The sequence below is a fragment of the Arachis hypogaea genome, chromosome 9 (genome assembly GCF_003086295.3).
Source record: "Arachis hypogaea cultivar Tifrunner chromosome 9, arahy.Tifrunner.gnm2.J5K5, whole genome shotgun sequence".
In the NCBI taxonomy this organism is placed as follows: Eukaryota; Viridiplantae; Streptophyta; class Magnoliopsida; order Fabales; family Fabaceae; genus Arachis; species Arachis hypogaea.
The window spans coordinates 53,856,107-53,867,001 of record NC_092044.1 but is presented as its reverse complement, the minus strand read 5'-3'; the positions used below and the strand labels follow the sequence as shown (position 1 = coordinate 53,867,001).

Genomic DNA, 10,895 nt, shown 5'->3' with positions numbered 1-10,895 from the left:
GTCTATAAAAAATATTTTTTGGATAATTTTGCCCTTAAGCAAAAATAAAAAAAAAACTAAAAATATAACCAAACACAGATCCCTATTCTCTTCTTTTGATCTTCACAAAAACAGCCGTCTTCTTTCTTTTCTTTTTCTTTGTCTTCAACATGCGCAACCCATTCATCATCCAAATCTTTCAGATTCTCTCTTCGATACCCACGTATTTTGTCTTCCGCCGCCATGGCCCTGTATATAAAATTGTCCAAAAAATATTACTTATGGACAAAAGGTTGATTTTATAACGTTTTATAACGTTGAGGATGCTTTTAATAAGAAAAAAGGTTGGGGACGATTTTGATTTTGACCCAAGATCTCAGAGACAAAAAAAAGTACTCAACCCTTATTTTTATGGTCAATAAATCTGGCAGTTTTTCAAGACTTAAAAAATTATTGATAAAGAGATTTATAATAAATTACGAAATTTTTTTTCAGATACACAATTTTTATATTCTCCTATTTTATTTATTAATTATTCTTATAGTTTGATATTTAAAAAAAATAAGCATTCTCATTTCTTTTGTTTTTCCACTATTTATAGTAAAATGAAAGCCTTTTCATATTCATATCCATATTTTGGTCTATCACTTAAAAAAGATGAAGACAAATATAAATATCTATGACATTTAAACAAAAATTATCTTTCGTAAATAACTAACATGTATTTTAGTTTATATATACTCTTTTTCAATTAGGATAATTTGAACTATATTTTTTCTGATAATATATATACCTCTTTATTGTGTATGTTTTTATAATTTAACATTTTAAAGGTTTTTTTATAATAATTTTAATTTCAACAAAATATGGTATAAATAATGGGAGCCACTCAAATCAAAACACCTAAAACATCTTTTTTTAAAGATATTTTTTAATAATTAAAAAATAATGAATCAAATTTTAAACTGGTCTAAATTAATATTATTTTTCATAAAAAATGACTACAATATTCTTATTATAGAAAATGACTATTGTAGTCATCTTTTATAAAAAATAATATTAATTTAGACCGTTTAAAATTTGATTCACTATTTTTTCGGACAAATTAATTTATCTGGACTAATTTTGACAAAAATAACACACACTTTAATTAATTATATGTGTTAAATTTTAATTACTAAAAAATATCTTTAAAAAAAAGACGTTTTACACGTCTTTATCTGAGTGGCACCCAAATAAGATCATGTCAATATTAAAATAATGAAAAAAGTACTTATCTAATAAATTTGAAGAGTGAAAAATATAATTAAAAAAATTAATTCAATAAAAAAACAGCTGAATAGGTATGATGATTATGATGATGATGATGATGTCAACGAGCTATAGATCAAATGTCATCATCTTTTTATCTTTACTTAAAGGTATTGGATTCGAATCTCACTTCTAAATTTATAATAATAATGATGACGATGACGATGGTAATGATAATGATGAGATATTTTACTTTTTGAAAAGTATAGTATTTTTAGGATTTAAGGTTTAAAGAATTTATTTGGCAGTGCAATGTTGAAGTAGGTTGAATATATTAAAAGAAGTTTATAAATAAATTATTTTGTATTTAAAAAATTATTATAAAAATACTTGTTTTAAAATTGTATATGAATAGAAATATGATAAAATTTTTTATGAGTGAGAGAAGTCAATTTTTTTTACTTCTTCAAAAATTTTTAAACAATTGTTTTAAAAATTAAAAACATATTAAAATAACTATACTAAACATTATTAATGTAATTTATCATATATAACTCAAAAATTTTAAAAAATAACTTTTAAAATTTTCTAAATGGATTCTTAGTGCGTCTGAGGTGGTTAAGACTACACCTGTTTCAACTTTGCTGGTACACCAAGTAGACACCTGTTCGGTTGTTTGTGAAATTTTTTTCAACTTTATATAGATGTTTTTTTTTTTTTTTGAGTTAAAATGGAGAATCAAGAATATCTAATATTATGCACGAATAAGTACGGAGTTTGAACTATGACAATATTCGTGCTTTAACAACATTTTACTGTTATTTAAAGTTAGTTTTAGTCCATGCCTCTTGATAACTATTGATTTATATTTGGAAAGATTATCAAACAATATTGACAAATAAAGGAAGCACCGATATAACACGCGATATAGATACAACACGATATGAATAAGTTGATATGTTTTTTTATAAAAAATTGGATACGACATGTTTAAGATACGTTGTGAATTAAAATTTAAATAATATATTAAATTAATAAAATATCATATTATAAATATAAGAGTAAATATAATTACATAAAAAAGTTTTAAAATTATATAATTATTAAAAAAATAAAAAACTTTAATATATTCTTACATCTCACTAACAGAAAATGTATCAATTTTTTCTCCTTCAAATCCATTATCCGCAAACATCACAACTTCAAGTCCATCATCTTCTGTATCGTCTATTCTTTTTCTTCTTTTTCTTCAATATAACGCAGAGAACAAAAAACGGTTAAATTAATGAGTAAATAAGCTACTAAAGACAAATGGTAAGTTGATTTAGATTTTGATTTATTAATTATTTTATTTTTAAATTTAAATTTTGATTTGTTTTTATTTTAAAATATTTTAAAATTAAAAAAGAAAAATCGGTTAATTGAGTCATAAAATCACAAAATCAATTGCAGATTTGCAATCCACCAGAAAAATTCGTCTCATGAACATTTGAATCGGGTCGGACTTGTTCGAATTTGTGACTACTTCACCAAAATTCTGCACTGTAAAAAGACACGCCACCGATATACTCATTTAATGTATTTACCACGTGTCGGCGTCGAATTCTCATCCAACACGAATATACCAACACCATAAACAAATCCGTGCTTCATAACTTATCATTAATAAAAGACTGAACGAAATAATTAACAAATTGACACCAAATAAAATATTACACCCATAACTATTAGTTGTTATCACTGCTATTTGGGACGTAAACTAATTATTTTCACCAAGAAACAATGCTTGCTCTTTTAAGCCTTGTTAATTTTAATTTATTATTTTGATGTGAACTTATTGAACATGTTATATCACGAAGGATCAATTTAAATAGGTATAATATACGCAGACCATAGATTATAATGCATTCATATAAACATACCAATAAATTAAATTATGTTATCTCATTATTCATATAAGTACATAATTCTATAATAGAATTATTAGCATATTAAAGATGACATTTAACATGAAAACATCATATATTCATATACAAAAACACGAATGAAATATACTTTCTGGATATAATCATAAAAGTATGATATGATTAATTGATTTCAGCAAATCTTCAGTGATGGTTTTTAGTGTCTAAGAGAAGGGGGGTTTAATCTTAACCTCTTTTTTAACTCAGTAACGCTTGTTAGTTGATGCCAGGGCATCTAGGCCAGTTTCACTGACCTTTTCTTTACTGTTTTAGGTTAGTTTCATGCATTTTCTTAGTGAATAAGGTAAATTTTGGATGAAAATACACTTACACCTTGATTCAAGTAACTATTGTAAATTTCACATGATTTTATGAGGATTTTTGCTAGAATTGAATGATAAATTGATGATGCATAATCTCATGACTTTGGCTAGAGATTTGATGCACTTTACTTACTTGATTTCAGGACAAAGGAAGCAAGGAAGAACCACGTTAGTACTCACGTTAATCTAGTTAACGTGACCACTAACGTGGAATGGTAAATAGCTTGCAACATTAATGAGAAAAGTGATCACCAATAACACCTGCGAAGCCATCATAAGCCCATGTTAATTGCCACGTTAACTAGGTTAACGTGGTAGTTAACGTGGAGACAAAAGAAAGCTCCAACGTTAGTGGTAAACGTGAACACCACTAACGTTCCAAGATTTGGCAATAAGCCACGTTAAGAGTCACGTTAACTTAGTTAACGTGAACTCTAACGTGGAAGAGAGGAACAATGCCAACGTTAGTGACACTCACCTTTGTCACTAACGTTGGATCAAAATAGCATTGCCCACGTTAGTGGTCATGTTAAGACCACTAACGTGAAAGTTAACGTGGAGCTAATATTGATGAGCCAACGTTAGTGACACTCACCTTTGTCACTAACGTTGGAGATGGCATTCACTACCACGTTAGTGGCCACGTTAACTTAGTTAACGTGAGCTCTAACGTGGAGAATAGCGGCACTTGGAGCGTTAGTGACAAAGGTAAGTGTCACTAACACTCTCGAAGGTGAGGCATAACCACGTTAAGAGCCACGTTAGTTACACTAACGTGAACTCTAACGTAGGGACAAAGGGCACAAGGCAACGTTATTGGGAAAGGTGAGTCCCAATAACGCTTGTGAAGGTTTATAAGGCAACGTTATTGGGAAAGGTGAGTCCCAATAACACTTGCAAAGGTTTACAAGGCTACGTTAGTGGTCACGTTGGTGCCACTAACGTTGGAGTTAACGTGGGCTATATGGGGTTGGAACGTTAGTGAAAAATGTGATTGCCACTAACGTTCTCGAACCCACAATATCACTTAACGTTAACTTCACTAACGCCCATGCCTAATTCATACTTCTCTGCAAGCTGAGCCCACTAAAGATTGTAACTGCTTCAACTCAAGATCTAAAGCCCACATTCAAGACTTGAAGAACTCACTAGAAGATCAAGAGAAGTAGTATATATAGGAGTAGTTTTGAACTATAGAGAGGCTTGGCACTTGGAGAACTACCCTCTGTATATTTACTTTTCTGCACTTTTAGCTAGGGATGTATTCTTTTCTGGCATTTTCCATTTCTAGAGCTATGAACAACTAAACCCCTTTCATTGGGTTAGGGAGCTCTGTTGTAATTTGATGGATCAATTTTAGTTTTCATTCTCTTCTTCCTTTTTCTCTTTTGATTTACTAGAAAGCCTTCGATCTTAATTCAATTGGTTAGTTGTCTTGGAAAAGAAACTCTCCATAATTGGATCTCCTCTGAGCCTTGGAAAAGGGATGAGGAGATCATGCTAGAAATGCTTTCTCATGTTGGACCAAATTGGGGTCTGGGCGGATATAGTGACATGTAATCCTCCCAACACTTTGATTTGGAAATACATGTGGTATAATCAGTGACCACACTTCATCTCTTCCCATGAGCAATTAAATCAAGGAATTGGGCAATTGTTCAAGCTTAGAGAGATTGGGTTGCCAAGGAATTGGAACCCAATCACTTAAGATTGCCAAGGAGATCAATAGATGCTTTGATTGAGGAAAAGATGAAAATAAATTTGATCCGGAGAATACAACATCTCCTGAGCCCAACGAATTCCCCATTTCTGATCTTACCCATTCTCTTTACTTTCTGCCATTTATTTACATGCTCATTCCCCCAAATCCCCATCTAAGATTCTGCACTTTATTTTCTGCTATTTACTTTCCCGCCATTTAATTTTCTACAGTTCTCAAACTATATTCTGTTTAGCTCAACTAGCATACTCTTCAAACTAAAGTTACTTGACCAATCAATCCCTGTGGGATTCGACCTCACTCTATTGTGAGTTTTTACTTGACGATAATTCGGTATACTTGCCGAAGGAAAATTTGTTGAGAGACAAGTTTTCATGCATCAAGTTTATGGTGCCGTTGCCGAGGATTGATTTTGTATCAACAATGATTAAGTTGGAAGTTCACTAGATTGAGCATTTTATCTTTTATTTTTTTCCTTTGTTGTTTACTCTATTCAGTCATTTATCTTCATTTTGTTTAGCTTCTTCCACATCCCCTTTACCTTCTCTGTTTTTCTTTCTTTTTTGTTATTATCTACAATTCTGCTCACTAACCCACTAACTGTTTGATAATTTGCATCACTCACACTAACAATCACTCTGACAAGAATAATCTCTTTATTTCATCTATTGTTGTGTGCTTTGTTAGTGTATGACAGGAAGAAGAGGGGGAGCTTTAACCTCCTTCGATTCAGAACCTGAAAGAACCCTCCGGAGACTAAGGAAGAAAGCAAGAGGGAAAGGAGTTGTTGGAGCTGAGGAAGAGGAAGAGTACTTTGAAACCAACATGGAAGAGAACATGGAAAACAATCATGAAGGAGAAGCTCACAACCATGCTAGAGAAGGCCCTGCAAATCATGCTGGGCAAGAAAGGAGAGTTCTAGGCTCCTACATCAATCCAAATATAGGAAACTGTGGAAGTAGCATCCAGAAGCCCACCATACATGCCAACAACTTTGAACTAAAACCCCAGCTCATCACCCTTGTTCAGAACAACTGCTCATTTGGAGGAAGTGCTCAAGAATACCACAATCAACATCTAACAACCTTCCTGAGAATTTGTGACACTATGAAGTCTAATGGAGTCCACCCGGATGTCTATATGCTATTTTTGTTCCCTTTTTCACTCAGGGACAAGGCATCCAAGTGGCTTGAATCCTTCCCAAAGGGGAGCTTAACAAATTGGGAAGATGTGGTGAATAAATTTTTGGCAAGATTCTACCCTCCTCAAAAAATTAATAGCTCTGAGAGATGAGGTGCAGACTTTCAGGCAACAAGATGGTGAGACTCTCTATGAGGCATGGGAGAGGTTCAAGGACTTAACAAGAAGATGCCCACCAGATATGTTCAATAAATGGGTTCAACTTCACATTTTCTATGAAGGTCTTTCCTATGAGTCAAAGAAGGCTGTAGATCATTCATTAGGGGGCTCACTAAACAAGAAGAAAACCATTGAAGAAGCCATAGATGTCATTGAAACAGTAGCTGAGAATGACTACTTCTATGCCTCTGAAAGAAGTAGCACTCGAGGAGTAATGGAGCTGAACCACATGGATGCATTGCTAGCTCAAAATAAGATGATCACCAAGTAGCTAGCAGATCTCACCAAGAAGGTGGAGGAAAACCAAGTTGCAGCAGTCATCACTTCATCACCAGCTCAAGAAAGAGTGAATATAGGAGAAGAAGGTCAAGACAAATCCATGACCCATACTCCAAAACTTACAACTCTGGATGGAGAAATCACCCCAACTTTGGTTGGGGAAATCAACAAGACCAAGGTCAAGACCAGAGACGCCACAACCTCAATTCCAACAACAATAAAACTCACTAACATACCTCACATAGATCCTATCAACACCCACCTAACCACCCTTCTCACCCACCTAACCCCAATCCACCATCACTAACGGATGATAGACTTTCAAAAATTGAGACTCTACTTGAAAATTTATGTAGAGAAGTCCAAGACAGTAAGGTGTTTAAGGAAGAAGTGTAAGCCAATATCAAAAACCAAGGAAAAAATATCAAAAGACTGAAGTCCCAAGTAGGGTATCTATCTCAACAAATTCCCAAACCCAATGATGGATTTTCCAGTGACACGGAGAAGAACCCAAGAGGAGAAACAAAGAAAGTAAGGTGGGAAGAATGTAAGATGATCACCACAAGTGATGAGAGGAGTATGAAGAAAGTAGAACACCTCCAAGACAGTCAAAAGGGAAACCAGGAAGAAAGAGACCATGCACCCCAACCTACACTCAAGGAAGAACTGAAGAGAAGGGAGATACTGAACCCATATGCACCCTTTCCCCAAAGGCTTAAAGGTGGTGTAGCAGGGAGAATGTATTCAAGATTTCTTGATATGTTTGCATCTCTTGATGTAAATATACCATTTATTAAAGCCCTCCAGCAAATGCCTTCCTACATAAAGTATATAAAGGAGCTATTAGCCAGAAAGAGTTCATTGAAGGGTGGACAAAAAATAAAGATGAATAGGGATTGCAGTGCTCTCATTCAACCATGGCCACCCACAAAGAAGAAGGATCCAAGGAGTTTCCACATTTCCTGTGCCATAGGAGAAACAATGATTGATAAGGGACTCTGTGACTTGAGAGCAAGTATCAACCTAATGCCTCTATCCCTCATGAAAAAGCTTCAAATTAATGAGCTAACACCCACAGATGTAATCATCAAATTGGCTGACAAAACTAAAAAACAGGCACTAGGAGTGGTTGAGAATGTGTTAGTAAAGGTTGGGAACTACTTCCTCCCCACAGACTTTGTTATCCTGGAAATGGATGAGAATCCTATTCACCCCATCATTCTGGGAAGGCCATTCTTAGCCATAGCCAGAGCACTCATAGATGTGGGGCGAGGAGAGCTAGTGCTGAGAATACATGATGATCAGCTCACCTTCAATGTTTTCAACCCCTCACAAGAAGTAGACCATGATAACAAAAAGTTAGAGGAAAAGCAAACAAAAGAGTTGACAGCAAAGCTAAACAAGGGAGCACAAGCACCACACTTCATGACTCATATGGTTAACAACCAATGTGATCAGAAGGAGCAACAGCCAAGTGTAATCCAAAAGGAACCAGACCCACCAGAGTCATATGAGATGGGCATCAAAACCACTCTCAAAGAGGAAACCACAAGGAACAAGGTGACATCAACGGACACAAGAAAAAAGGTCCCAAGGGGATGGAAAAACAAGAAAATACCTACAGAAGATTTCTCGCCAGGAGATGAAGTGGTCTCTACATACTTTCCATCTATACCACCTCACCTCCCCACTATTCCATCTCAGCTGCCTCCAGTGTACACCGTCAACAAAATCTTATCCTTAGAGCATGTGGAGCTTATCAACAAGGCAAATGGAAATAGGTTCACTGCAAGGGGGGAAGATTTTAAGCACTATCAGCCACCTTGACAAGGACCAAACGTCAAGCTAATGATGCTAAAGAAGCGCTTCATGGGAGGCAACCCATGTTCTACACTATCTTCCTTTAATCTTAAATAGTAGTAATAAGGCAAAGTTCATGGATTCTAAATCAATTTCGATAAACAATATAAGACCCCCTTACATGCAGCGTATAGTACATGATAAGTTTGGTGTTCAAGGCACACCAAGTGGGCTTGAACACACTTTATGAGGTGAAATTATTCCCAAAACTTGTTGCACCATATGATCACAAACAAGTTTGGTGTACCAACGTTGCATGCATGGGAGATCTAGTGGTTGATTGATTTGCATTCATGAAAAGCATTTAGTTAATTAAAAACAAAAGAAAAAGATTTTTTTAGTAGCTAGTTCACACCTTAAGTCTTCCCACCAAAAATTTCAATTAACCATTTGCATTCCTTTTTTTGTCTTGTATAGGAAATCAAAAGGACATTGATGGTACCTAATAGGACAATCAAGGAAGGGAGATTTGGCCACTATGCCAAGGAACGTATACACTTGTCTCCAAGGGGAGTATCATGGAAAATGTTGCCATGTAACATTGGAAAGTGGATAGCCTTGGAGACCGAACCAAGACCTTCATAAAAGGGGTGATTCTTGTGCTCATCCAAGATCAAGCCCCAACCGTTCATCACAAAACAACACTAGCAATCCACACCTTTCAAACACCCATCACTCCTCTATATAAATGATCCTCATTTTGCACCCTCTCCGTACACTTCTTGTTCTCATTCATATCCCTTCCCTTCCTTTGAACATATACTTTGTTCCTCACCAAAGGTTTCACACACACCCTCCTAGCCATCTTGTGAGTAACAAACATATCAATCATCTTGCATGGTGATGAGCGGATATTTTATACGCTTTTTGGGGATAATTTCATATAGATTTTAGCATGTTTTAATTAGTTTTTAATAGAATTTTATTAGTTTTTAGCAAAAATCATATTTCTGGACTTTACTATGAGTTTGTGTGTTTTTCTGTGATTTCAGGTATTTTTGGCTGAAATTGAGGGAGCTGAGCAAAAATCTGATTTAGGCTGAAAAAGGACTGCTGATGCTGTTGGATTCTGACCGCCCTGCACTCGGAATGGATTTTTTGGAGCTAAAGGAGTTCAATTGGCGCGCTCTCAATTGGGTTAGAAAGTAGACATCCAGGGCTTTCCAGCAATATATAATAGTCCATACTTTGCACGAAGATAGATGATGTAAACTGGCGTTCAACGCCAGTTCCATGTTGCAGTCTGGCGTCCAGCGCCAGAAACAGGTTACAAGTTGGAGTTCAACGCCAAAAACACGTTACAACCAGACGTTCAACTCCAGAAACAGCCCAGGCACGTGATAAGTTTAAGTCTCAGCCCCAGCACACACCAAGTGGGCCCCAGAAGTGGATTTCTGCACCAATTATCTTAGTTTATTCATTTTCTGTAAACCTAGGTTACTAGTTTAGTATTTAAACAACTTTTAGAGACTTATTTTGTATCTCATGACATTTTTAGATCTGAATTTTATACTCTTTGATAGCATGAGTCTTTAAACTCCATTGTTGGGGGTGAGGAGCTCTGCAGCGTCTCGATGAATTAATGCAATTATTTACGTTTTTCTATTCAAACATGCGTGTTCCTATCTAAGATGTTCATTCGCGCTTAACTATGGAGAAAGTGGTGATCCGTGACATTAATCACCTTCCTCAATCCATGAACGTGTGTCTGACAACCACCTCCGTTCTACATCAGATTGAATGAGTATCTCTTAGATTCCTTAACCAGAATCTTCGTGGTATAAGCTAGAATTGATGGCAGCATTCATGAGAATCCGGAAAGTCTAAACCTTGTCTGTGGTATTCCGAGTAGGATTCTGGGATTGGATGACTATGACGAGCTTCAAACTCGCGAGTGTTGGGCGTGATGACAAACGCAAAAGAATCAATGGATTCTATTCCGACATGATCGAGAACCAACAGCTGATTAGCCATGCTGTGACAGAGCATTTGGACCGTTTTCACTGAAAGGATGGGAAGTAGCCATTGACAACGGTGACACCCTACATAGAGCTTGCCATGGAAGGAACTTTGCACTTTTGCATGAGTTGAATATTACATTACAGGAATTCAAAAGACAAAGCATCTCCAAAACTGTAACATATTCTCCATTATTGCACA

The 10,895-nt window shown here is 35.3% G+C and overlaps 1 non-coding gene across 1 annotated transcript; it reads right to left on the bottom strand.

The window, feature by feature from the left end:
- Nucleotides 1–6,515: 6,515 nt before the first annotated feature.
- LOC112713847 (small nucleolar RNA R71) lies at nucleotides 6,516–6,623 on the bottom strand. Its single transcript, XR_003158807.1, has one exon. It is a non-coding gene; the product is annotated as a small nucleolar RNA R71 (small nucleolar RNA).
- Between the last annotated feature and the right edge of the window lie 4,272 nt (nucleotides 6,624–10,895).